This window comes from Erithacus rubecula (genome assembly GCF_903797595.1).
Source record: "Erithacus rubecula genome assembly, chromosome: 3".
NCBI classification, from domain to species: Eukaryota; Metazoa; Chordata; class Aves; order Passeriformes; family Muscicapidae; genus Erithacus; species Erithacus rubecula.
The window spans coordinates 27,920,372-27,933,524 of NC_136689.1; the positions used below are offsets into that span (position 1 = coordinate 27,920,372).

The following is a 13,153-nucleotide window of genomic DNA, read 5'->3' on the forward strand; positions in this document are numbered from 1 at the left end:
CTCTGCCATCACACTGTAAATAAGACCACAAGCCAGGATAAGAGGTCTAGCCAAGAGGAACAGATTGAATAAACTCCTGCCAAGCAGCAGCAGGAATTGCAGACTGGGCCATCGCCATGTATATCTGATCCACAGTGCACACGCTGACTACTGAAACTAATGGAAATCAAGGACTTAACCTGCTGGGAAATTGCATAACACCCACCTACTGACACAAGGCAAAGGAAATGGGAGCAAGGTATAGCAAAACAAAGGGAACTTGCCACTTTTCCTACAAATTTTTCAAGGCCATTCCCGCTTAATGAATTCCAGTGTAATCTCAGAGTTCTGGAGATTTGGTCTCCTCCTTCCCTGTGAAGTGCTTGTATGTCCAGTGACTCATAAGACACTCCCTGCAACACCCTTGAGGGAAAAAAAAAAAAAAAAAAAAAAAAAAAGGAGGAAAAAAAAAGGATGCTTATACCCACATGATTTCAAAGTGGGAAAAAGGAGTATTGGAGCAGCAGATCAGCAGATGCACATATTAGGAAGGAAATAGCACAGTAAGATGGATGGACTGGAATATTCTTTTATCTCTTGCTGCCCTGGAGGGTCGGCACTTCTCTACAAGAACATTATAGTTTCAACAAAACTTGGACTCAGAATGGATTTTTGTTTTCAGTAATTTTGAGATAGTATCCCAGAAGATAACAGCACACATGAAAAAAGGTATACTGCCTCTTGTGATCTTTATCCTCCTTCATTCTCTCAAAGCACACAATATGTTGAGTTGGAAATCCTCCCTGAGAAGGAAAAAAAGGAAGCTGAGACTTCCTCCTTCACACTGATTTATCCTGGATAGAAATGCTGGCATACCACTCTCCCAACTGCAGGTGAGGGACTTTTGAGGCAAAGGCAAAGCACTGCAGAGAGCAACAGGAAAAAAGGTGAATCGGAGACAGACCTTGCTGCAGTTCCCACCATCTCTAATCACAGAGGCTGAGACAAAAGGAAAACAACTCCATGAAGGACTATAACCAGAACAAAATTTGAAAATCTGAGGAGGGAAAGAAAAGAAACAAAACCCCAAACCAGGAAACCCAAAATAAAACAAAATATTCAACAAAACAAACCCAAATGAAACAAAACCCCCAAGTAGACTGCAGGCAAAATAGCAATCCAAGAATCCACAAAGAAGAGAATGTCTTCCACATAATCCTTTTAATAAGCAACTTAAAGTAATCAACTCAAGTCCCAGTTTTCCAAAGTACTATAAATCAGCATGCATATTTAAATTATTCTGAAAGTTGTAAGACCAAGCCAGGAGCAACATTAGAACTTAGAGCTACAACCAATTCCTGAATGAGGATCTGACCATATGTTTGCCTTCCACAGACATATAAAGAGCTTGGTTTTCATCATTGTTGCCATTGCTGATTGTCTAAGAATAGTACTGCCAAAACCTACCAATATGGATACAACTTTCTCCAGTAGTACCACAACACTGACATCAATCTGGCAACAAAAACAATGAACTAAGGCACTCATCCACTCAGAAATAAAATCATGTCTCTATCCCATATACCTGCATTTCAAATCAGTTATATACAAATTATATTATTGACTGCATAAAACAAAACGAGCAAAAGTAAAAGAAAGAGCTACAGAAAATGCATTATATGTTCCATATTGAAGCAAAGTTATACTTAACTACTATTTAACTAATGTTGGGCTTCAGTTTGAGTACTGACCCTTCTCCATGGAAACCAGCCCATACTTACAAAACATCCTTCTTGAATTTTGTTGCAGTCCTCCTCAGATTCTGCTTTACTTGCTCCCAGAAAATCAAGAGATTATATTAACATACAGCACAAAAATGAAACTATCTATAACACAAAGGAATGGCTCACACACGCTCTGAAACAACCTCAAGTTATCAGGAAAACCTAAATCCTTAAAAGCTTATTGCACCTCACAGCACTGCCACTTCTGCCAGTCAATCAGCTCATGAAAGACAGCACATATTCATCATCATTTTCCTAGCCTGCCCAAGAGACTTCAGCTTTCCTAAATCACTGGAAATGGTTGTAGGACAAATGCAGGTCCTGCAGAGATGATAAGTGTACCTTCTTGTTTTGAAAAACATACAGAAGAGATGACTGTAATTATCTGTAAGAGAAAGCAGCAGGTCCATCAGGTATTAGTATTGGTAGCTACTAATAAGCAGTTCGCAGATGCAAAGAATACAAAAAACTAAAGCCTGAGAGAAACCCCTTTGATTCAAAGGTGAAAAATACTTTTAAGAATAAAGCTAATAAAAATGCACTGAAAAGAATATTGTTAACATACAGTCCAAAGTCACCACCTTGGTCATATATTTTGAAAAACAAAATCTCAAATACTAAGGCATAGCTCCTCAGTGACACCCTAGAGACCTAGGTCTCTCAAGACAGGTCTCTAGGGCACTCATATATTAGGAAAGTAGGCTTGAAAAGTGGGAATTTTACTCCATCTATTACTTACTACCACAATATTTATGTGTTCCTCACTTTCAAATTATGATCAACAACAACATGACACAGTGCATTCAAGAGCAGGTCTGGCTTTGCAATCAGATCTTAACTGCATAAAAAGAAAAAAGAAGTGATTTAGCAGCAGAGCTTAAAAAAAAGCCACATACAGTCACAGAAACATGCATCCAATTAAAGAGAAATGGAAAAAAAATCTTGTAATACAGAAAGCAGACATTAATAATTACTATAGGATAATTGTACAGTAAAAAATTGGAATTTATTACTTAATCAGTGGGAGCACAAAAAATGTATTAAATTATTAACGATTTAAAATTACCATACTAAAATTACATTTGTACAACAAATTACTATTAAATTCATGGCAACAAACATCCCTCAGTAAAGAGAGGGTACTGTATCAGTAAGCAGTAAACTGCCTGTAAATATGCAGAGTGAAACCTCATTGCAATAGCCAGTAAACACTGCAGGAAGATGAGAATGACTGGGCATTACAGAATACTAGGAGAAAATTTTCCACAGCAGCTCCATTCTATTATTTTCCCTTTTTTTTTTGCATCCATTTACAGAGTGTACCTTCTGGCCCCTTTACCTCTCTGACCTCCAAAGTATTCTACTTTCTAAGTTTCCAACAGAAAACTTTGAGCATCACTCAGCTGACAGGAATCAATCTTGCTGACCATTCTGAGAGCAGACAGGCTGGTTCTATGTTACCTGGAAAATCCTCAGTCACTTCTGTGAAACAATAAAAATGGGAAGTCTAAAGAATGACTGATACACATCAAAACAGCACAGAACATATTCACTGGCCAGCAAATTTTAGAAGGCTGAGACAATAAAATAAGCACCTAGAAGCCCAGGAACTCACATGCTGAGACATTCTGGAATGCCAAAAATGACGATTGTGTTCTGGTAATTTGCAGTCTTACATTGCTGTTGGCTTGGCAGTAGGTGAAAAATCAGCACGAGGTGCAGCTGGCAAACAGGTGCCCAAAGAAGTGAAGTGTTTACACAGAGGCCTGATTAAAACTGGTGTATAAGGAAGAATCACATTCATCATATGTTTATGAGTACACAAGTTCTTGAGAAGATGCCAATGGAACTACTCTCCTGTACATCCATACTGCTGCAGACCAACACGGTCCTTTACTTCCCAAGTTCACTAATCAGGTTCACTCAGCTGCACAGCACCATAAAAGAACAGGATATTCTACTCAGAACCAACCATTAACAGCAATGCCAGTTCACAGACAAATGAAACCACATTTAACTGTCTTTCAATAAATTTTATTCTCAGCACTTCATGTATTCCTATTATTGCTGCTGCAAAATTTGGTCAACAGAAAAACACTGCAGCAGAGAGGAAAAAGTGGGTACTATACTGACAAAATCTCAGCAATGCCTGGCATAACAGAGCCCACCAAAATGCACTGATGAAACTCAAGGGTCATTCCAGACTGCATTAGAGATGAGTAGATAGAAGAGACTGTTTATATTAATAGCTGCTAGACTCAAGTGAAAATATCAGTGTTATAAAATATGCTGCTATCCTAAGAATGGTAAGAAGGCATACTTCTGGGCAAAAAAAGCACTGCTCTATCACTACAAAGGCTGCTGGGCTGTGGGTTTTAGCAATCTGTACCACTTTCAGAGCATGCTGCCAAAAGAGTCTGCCTTTGTGTCTTTTCCAGGACATCTATCTTTATACTTTCTCCTACAGCATGTGTTCATTCCCTGCTTCTATGTGCCCAAGACTTGCAATTACCTTGGCACACTACAAAAAAAAAAAAAAAAATTCCTCTTGCCTTATTGCTAGCTGCCTTTTGGGGAACACCTTTAATGGATATTCCAAGTGAAAGAAACACAAGGCTTAAGGGAATAGCAAAAATGGGTAACTACCAAAAATACCTATTCTTCTACAAAGGAAGAAGAAAACCATGTGTGCTCCCAAGAGTTCTGTCTCTCAAGGCAGCCAAAGGATATATGGGCCAACAAAAACCCCAGCTCAAGCAGACACAGTGTTGCTGCTGACTGCTGGGACTACCTCAAACATATCTTAAACCAGGAAAGGTTTTGCCTCCTACGGGCTTCTAAGAACAGCACCAATTTGTCTCATAGATGAACTTCAAGTTGAGAGCACAAACATATTGCTCTTGACTTGAAAACCCACACAGCAAGCTTATAGTGGCTCTGGTATAAAATTATCTGAGAGCCCAAACACTAGACTACCTTTTGTCAGTATTTTACAAATACTGGAGAGCTGTTTCTATTTTAATAGATGCATTTCTATTTTAATTGTTTTTGTTTTACACTTTCTACCAAAAATTATTTTCATTTTGCATTGTGTATAAAAAGTCTCCTCAAGTACCTTAGAGTATCCTTTTTTTCAGCACCTCCCCCCTTTATTTTCCCTACTACTGCCAATGAATGCTTTTAAAATAAACCAACCATTTAAAAACAGAAATTCTTTGTTCCTTGCCTGTGGGCAGTCAGCCAAGATTCGAGATTTTGAGAGGGGAAATGGCTTGGCAAGGCTTGTGAAGAAAATTAAAGCAAGCAGATATCAATAGGGCAGTATATCAATAGGGACAGTATGCTACACTTGCTGAACTTTCCCTCCTCCCACTGGGTCCATCTGGGCCTCAAAACATTTCTACATCTCTGTATCAGAGTCTTAAAAATAATAATAGTGAAAAAATATTAAAAAAAAAAAATCTTTGCTTCAAGTCACTGTAGGATCCTTTCTCCTTGGTAAGAGTCACTTATGACAAAGCACAAGGCACTTTCTTGGCTTCTCATTTCCCACTAACACTGCCATAATTTATTAATTGCAGGCTATGACAAGTACCCCCTTAGTAATACCTTGTGAAATGTCACTGATGCCTTTGTATTGCTCTTTCCAAAGCCCCTGAGACTCCAAAGCTTCCTCCTGAGATTATAATGTTTAGCTGATTTAGACTAGTTTTACAGAGAGCCAAGCCTACAAAACAATGTATATAGGTTACTGGTAAGAAAGGGACTTTCACTGAATGTTTTAAGGAGACCTAAAAGGAAGGAAGAAGTCATTAAAGAGAATTAAGAAGGGAAGGGGTAGACAACTAACAAAGTGACAGCTGCAATGAGAGAGAGATTGCCACTGCTCACACATGCACACAGTGCACCACACAAACACTATTCCTGTAGAACAGCAACAAAAAAAGGACTTGTTCCACTGGGGAGAGAGGAAGAATTTAACTTGTTTGGTTTTCTTTCAAGACACCTGTTGACAAGACACAGTTTTATCCACCAAAATTATGTCTGTATGGCAAAACTGAAATTCAGATGAGGCTTTGGATTCATGCCCGTTCCCAGTAGGTTGACACAGGTGAAGGTTTTAGAAAAATAACACTGGAGGAAATACTAAAGAAAAGTGATTTCTTTTCTTTTACAATCTTATTTCTAGATTGACTTGTCAGCTCAATGTAGCATAAAGGATTATGACAGACATTAATTAACTGCAACACCAGAGGTGTGCACTGCAAAATACTTTATCCTTAACATTAAGGAAAAGGTATCCAGAAATGGATTATTTTTATCATGGTAGCTTCCTATTTCCTTAGTACTACTGAAGAAACAAATTTCATTGGAATAGGTTTTACATTCCCTTGTCTAGGCCTTTAGTTCAGGCCCTATTTTACATGGGCAAAGTACCCATTCAGCTCTGAGCAATCCAAAATTAATCTTCTAAATTATATAGGCAAATGCTAATATACCCATGTAACCATGTAAACCATGGAAGAAAATATAAGAGGCTGTTATTCATAATGCTTAGTTGAGAAAACCCAGCTCATAAAATGGCACAGATTATCAATCTGTGAAAGAGGTTGCTAAGAAAACAAAGAGCATATAAAGTACATTTTAGCAGCAAACTTGTACCAAGAAAAGCAGATTCATTTCCGTGACTGAGCCTCACAGATTTTTGACAGCTACTTGAAAATGGGTATTTTTGACACTTACTAGTCTTCAGATATATTGACTACACAGCTGACAATTTTAGCTGACAGCATGCATTTATCCTACTTACAGTTTAGGCAAGATGCAAGAACTAGTCCCCTTTACTATTCTTGGAAAACGTACAAGTGATCACGAACTCCAGGGGAAATATCTTACTTTTAGCAGTTAAATGACATCCAATCCCCAAGATACATCACAATTTGTGATTAGCTGATACCAATGCCTCCTTCAAGGAGATAGCCAAAAGAAGTCTCTAAAAGCACAAAAGAAGTATCTAAAAGATACCACAAAAGCTTACAAAAGAAAATATGAAGTGGGGGAAGGAAATACCTTTATTTCCAGCTGTAAAAAAATTTAGGAAAGAGACCTATCTACTACACCAAAGGAATTCACCATAATTGCTAAATTCTCTAGAGTTCTCAAGTACCTATCAAACAGCCATATATTTTAACACCTAAAATAAGAAAAAGAGGCCAGAATAACTTAGGCTTTATACTCATGGGTATCTGCAGCCAAATCAGGAACAAAGATAACAGTAAATTTCTACATTTGGTCTAAAACTGCAATCACACTGCTTGTGACACTACCAGAAGATGCTACTCACAATTTCATACTATATTCATATTGTCTCCTTTCTCTGATATTCTCATGAGAGTAAAACAGCAATTCATTACACTTGTTCAAAAATTAACATTATGTTACAGTTAGGACATATCACACATACACTAGGATGTGCATCATGTTCATATTCTGACAGTTCTCTTAAAATAAAAAGTTGCAATTCCTACAAAGATTGCTTTTCACAGTGAAAAAACACATCTGTCTGGCCCCAGTTCACCCACTGAGGGGGCAAAACAACAACAAAAAAACCCCAAAAAAGTAACCAAAAGGAACTAGCTAACCCAATCTGAACTATCCTAAGGAAACTCCACATTATGTCATAGCATAGAACAAAAATTCTCTCCGCTTGTTTTGTGGCACACAAACACAGAAATTACACTCCACTCTAGCTGTCAGTATCTTCCAGATGACAAGAGACATAAAAGAGAATTTACAGGATGCTACCACGTTAGGTAAGGGAACCGAAGAGAGCGTTTATTAATAATTTATGATGAACAGAGCTACTGAAATAAGATAGAGATAATAGTACGTTATGCATATTTACCAAAATAAACTTAATCGAAGGTAAGTACAGTCAAAACATCATCACACGCTACAAATAAAAGCAACTCCATTATACTGTAAGAAGGAAATGTCATTCTGCAACTCTGACCGTCAGGAAATTCCATATTCTATAATCTCCTAAAACTGAATGTTTCAAATCTTGCAGACTCCATTTAGTATCACTTTTTTCTATTTCTTCAGTAGCACCAACAAGACCAATTTCAGTGAAATATTTACCCATTTGTTTTGAGATTTTTTACGCAGATTTGTTAGCGCCCGAGGATTACTTAACCTGACATTGTTAAGGATCCTGCCTTTGCCTGAATAAGATTTTTTTTTTTTTTCCTGTGAGCTCCATCACACCACTCTAATCCCGCTTTACCTCTTCGGAAGTTATGTCCTTACAGCAGAAGACATCGATCCTGCAGAGTCACTGCAGTCACAGCTTTAGACTGGAAGACCACCGCTAAGGAAAACCAGAAAAGCCTCGTTGGCTTCCTGCCACCCAAGGACACTGCATCCCAGCCCCGGGACGCGGATCCCGGCAGAAGGAGCCCCGGCCCTGGCACAGCTGCGGGCCCGCAGGGACACCGCCTCCAGAGCCGCGCAGCCACCGGGACCCGCCGGGAAGGAAGCGCAAAAAGAGCCGAGCCTGTCCCGCAGCCACCGGGACCCGCCGGGAAGGAAGCGCAAAGAGAGCCGAGCCTGACCCGCAGCCACCGGGACCCGCCGGGAAGGAAGCGCAAAGAGAGCCGAGCCTGTCCCGCAGCCACCGGGACCCGCCGGGAAGGAAGCGCAAAGAGAGCCGAGCCTGTCCCGCAGCCACCGGGACCCGCCGGGAAGGAAGCCCCAGGGAAGGTGAGCCCGCAGTTCCCGAAGGAGCCGCGGACCAACGCGGGCGCTCAGGCGCGGTGCGCACCCGAGTATGCGGGAGAGCCGCAGCCACCCTGCGCCATCCCGGGCCCGCCCGAACGTACAGCCGCCCCCAGCCGCTCCCCGGTGAAAACACGGACGGACAGAGGGACAGACGGACGGACAGACCCCCCTCACGCTCCCGCCGCCCCGGCCCAGGGCGCGGCTCTGGGGCTCTGCCGGGGCGCCCCCCCCCGCCCCTTGCAGCGCCCCCCGCCGACCGCCCCGCGCTACCTCCGCTGGCCGCCTCCTCCCGGCCCGCACCCGCGCGCCGCTTCCGCCCGCGCCGCGCGCCCGGAGCCCCGCCCCGCCCCGCCCGGCGCCGCGGCCGCCCCCCAGCGGCGGGAGGGAGCGGCGGCAGCGGCGGGAGGGGGCGGGCGCTGCGCCCCGCGGCGCTGAGGGGGGTTCGTCCTCATCCTTTGTGCTCTGGGCAGCGGAACGCGGGCTGGGCATGGTCAGTCTAGAGAAGACTCAGAGGGGGTCCCGCCAATGCGTTTGAGTATCTCAAAGGCGAGTGCCAACAGGATGGTGCCTGACTTTTTGGTGCCTGACTTTTTTTTTTCGCGACAGGACGGCGAGCAAAGGCCGTGAACTGAAACACAAGAAGTTTCACCTCAACGTGAGGAAGAAATTATTTGCGTTGAGGGTGGCGGAGCACTGGAACAGGCTAGACTATGGAGTCTCCCTTTCTGGAGACATTCCAAACCCCCTGGACACGTTCCTGTGCCACCTGCTCTGGGTGAGCCTGCCTTGGGATGGGGTTGGACTGGGGCATGCCCAGAGGTCCCTTCCAGCCCTAACAACTCTCGGATTGTTCGTGGCTGTGGTGATATACAAACCCCCCCTTGATAATCGCCCAAATAAAATTCATCATGAGTGCAGGACTGTGCTAGACAGTCACCCAGGCTCTTCCTGCAAGGCTCTGTTTAAAGGAAGCTGGTATCAGTTAAGGAAAGGTGAACACAGGGGCAAAGTAAAGAACACGATCAACAGCTGCAGAGTTGATAGCGTTCAGAAGTACCTGTTGGTCACCTTATCTCGATCCCTTCCAGCCTCCGTCAGAGGCTTCTCCCTGCTTTTCAACCTCCTTATTCTGCACAGGTTAGATGCTGGAAAAATCAGCATTTCAAGGCGGTGCTCTTCTAGAAAAAGGGATATTGATACATCAGAGCTGTGAGTGGCCTAGTGTACAGGTATACAGACAAAACTCTTGGCAGGTGCCGTGTCAGCTGATGAATCTGAGAAGTGTGGTAAAAACTATATGACAAAACAATATTAAGCACCGTGTTTCTCTTCAGCGACATATGAAAATCAAACCTTAAAAGTGTTTATATAGTCCTTATATTTGTGGGTGATAATATTCCTGGTATCATTTCAAAGCGTAGATAAAAGCCCAGAATTGCAGGTATGTTGCAGGGCTCCATAATATTTGACAAAAAAAAACCCAACCAAGCAACAGAATTAGATTGCTGCTGCAATGTTATTTCATTCTTTGCCTGCCAATCATTATCTGTAGACAGTCCTTTCAAATTTAATTTGCACTGCTATTGCTCTGTACTTTTCAAACATGTATTAAGAATTTCCTCTCCTAATATGCTAAATGGTAATGGCTAGAGAACAGCACACTAATTAATATGCTCTGCGATTAGCAGCTTCTGCCTCCTCGCTTAGCCAGTTAATCCTATAATCTGTATATGCAAATAAGAATACATGCAACTTTATACTTGCCTTACTGCCACTCCTATTTTTCCCTCTTCCTGATCCTTTTCCTTTCGCTTTCCCTCCAAATTTTTTCCCAAAATTGTGAATACTCTATACTTGCTATGCATTAAAGATAACACTGTATTAACTAGCGTATTAATATTTCTTGAAAAACTTCTATAAGACATGTTTGAAGAACATGTAATTATGTCATATTAGTGTAACCTTTAGGCCATCTCTAGATGTGTCTTCCATTTAGGAGAAATGCTCCCAAAGACCCAGATCAACCTCAGAGTCCTACTAATAACTAGTGAAAGCTGAAACACAGTATAAAATAATTATTATCTTTATGGTCCAGGAAACTATGGTGAAGTCAATGTAGAGAACAATGAAGGCAGATAAGTTATGGGGGGAAAAATGGTGAAGGCAGCTTGTAGTTTTCAATTCAAAATGTAAAATTAGACCTTTGAAAAATAGGTATTTGTATGAGCAACTGCCATTTTTATTTTAGGTTTAATTTTAGGATAACAGGAATGAAAAAATTTGCTGGAATAACGCAAATGTCTTGAGCATGTGCATCAGTCTAGTGTATCTCTCAGGAACTGAAATCCCAATGTGGACTGTAGTTAACTCGTACATGTACATGTTAGCAAAAGGTGTATTCCTGTCCTGTATTCTCCTGACCTTTCCCTCCCTTCCCCACTTAGTTTGGTTTTGTTTTTTTTTAAGTATAACCATTATGTATTTTCATATTCCATTTTTTTCTGTGATCCATTCTATGGTGGAAGACTGATCAGTATTTTAATTTCAGAATTTAAGCCTGTCCTTCATGCTCATTCCTTTTTGTTCCTGTAGCTATAATATAGGCAACATCAGACAGGATCAGAATATGCCAGAACAGTACGTGATCTGGCAGTAGAATAAGTATTTTACTAATACAGTTACATTTGAAAAGGGAGACAAAAAATCTATCTACCAGAGATGAATGGAGTAGAGTTGCTATAAAAGACATATTGTGACATGGATTCAGAATTGTTTTTGGAAAGTGAGACATTAGCAGAGGCTAAAACTCAAGCCAGCCTCCTAGGAATGAAAATTTAATTGTAATTAAACAGGAACTGACTAAGGAATTGACGGAAACTTTTTAAGGAAGTGACATGCAAAAAACTTTTACCCAAAAATAATTATTTTGCAGACCTAGATGACAAGGGAGACTTTTCCTCAATACTGCCTTCTTTACCTCTGTGTGATAATTTACTCTTCAGTTGCTTCTGAATCACCAATGAAAAAGAACACGGGCTGGCATGTACAGTTCCAGCCTTTCATCTACAACACAAGCACAAAACAATCATCATCATTTATGGTCTAGGTAGGAACAAACAGAACCAATCCTGTAGAGAATAGTGTATGGCAAGGCTCCATTAGAACCTCAGGCTGAGGTGACTGCTGGCTACCAGTGCTCATGAGACATCTCTGCTGGAATAAGGCACCTGTTGGGAGTGCCAGTGCTTTCCTGCACTACAGAGCAAGTTTAGCTGTTTCATCATCTTGGGAAATTTTCTGACTTAAGGAGCTACATACCTGGTCTCAAGTGCCTGCAAGGTATCAGCTGCTGTAGCTATTGGTGCATGCCGGAGGAGGAAGCACCAAAACTGCATAGGATACAGGATCAGGGAAGCCTTTCTGAAGTGACAGAGCAGAAAGGATAAAGCTTTTAATAAAATACTGGTTGAAATGCAATTCTCATTATTGCAAGTCAAAATTTAGGCCTTTCTTTCACAGAAAGACTCAAGACTGGATTCTGTGATTTTACCTCCACGTGTGTACAATAAAAGCAGCCCTCCAGCCTTGCATATTAAATAGTCTCTTGCCATAAGAAAACACCCCTGATGACATGGACCCATACAAATTCATATGGTTACATAAATACATTATATAAATATTCTTCCTTGCACTGCAGGAGCGGAATCCCAGATAATGTGCTGGCGGAGGTGGAAGATAAGGAGACACAGGAGCAAGGTAGATAATATTTATGGCGTGAAGGAACAGTCCTCGTCGGAGAGAAGAGGAAGCCTTTATGTGTGGAGCGGCAGGAGCTGCCCAGTGTTGTCCCAAAAATAAGCTCCTTTCAGCCGGTGTTCAAGAGGACAGTCCGCACATAGAGTGGAGATATTTGATTTATTGACAGTACTGCACAGAAAAGAGTGCTGGGTGGGAAATCCACAAAGCCTTCACGATGACTCGAAACGTTTCGCTATTCATACATTTTAGCAAACAAAGGCGCTAATGTTCCTTGGCTACAAGTTACCTCGTTCTCTTACTAATCAGTATTCTATCTTCTATTGGTTAATTATTTTCTCGCTTCTCATGCTAATTAGCCCGCATGCTCAGTCTTTCTCTTCTTTTGAGTCGGTGGGTTTCTTCAGTCGGTGGTCTGTCAGTCGGTCACAGATCTCCCCCTGCCGGAATTACCTTTTGTCCAGCCAGAGCTGCTTCAGCACAACCGCCAAGTTGTCTTTAATAGTTTCTTCCTTATCTTGGGAGTTCTGCCAAATATCCTTGTGGCCCGCGAATTCTGCGTTCTTTGTGTACACTATCAGTGGCACATCCTTCTTCCTAAGCTTTGTTAACCTCCCCCTAGGTCGGATACCATTGAAGCACGTCCAGCCCTGAACCTTAACAGGGCAATTCTACCGACAGCCTATTTATCTTTTTAACGCCTGGACATCACTTAGCGCTTGCTTGCCAGCTGCCTGTTTCCGGGCTTAAATTTCCCTTCTTACTGATTAAGTTTGAAAGCTGACAAGTATCAGACATCTAAGAACATGCTTTTTCAAGAACGCGTGTTTACATTCTCCACATTTCGCAGCGAC

The 13,153-nt window shown here is 41.6% G+C and overlaps 1 long non-coding RNA gene across 1 annotated transcript; it reads right to left on the bottom strand.

Moving 5' to 3' along the window:
* Positions 1–11,410: 11,410 nt before the first annotated feature.
* Positions 11,411–11,955, bottom strand: LOC306799362. Its single transcript, XR_013773589.1, has 2 exons — positions 11,862–11,955; positions 11,411–11,606 (listed from the first exon to the last, which is right to left on the bottom strand). It is a non-coding gene; the product is annotated as an uncharacterized lncRNA (long non-coding RNA).
* Between the last annotated feature and the right edge of the window lie 1,198 nt (positions 11,956–13,153).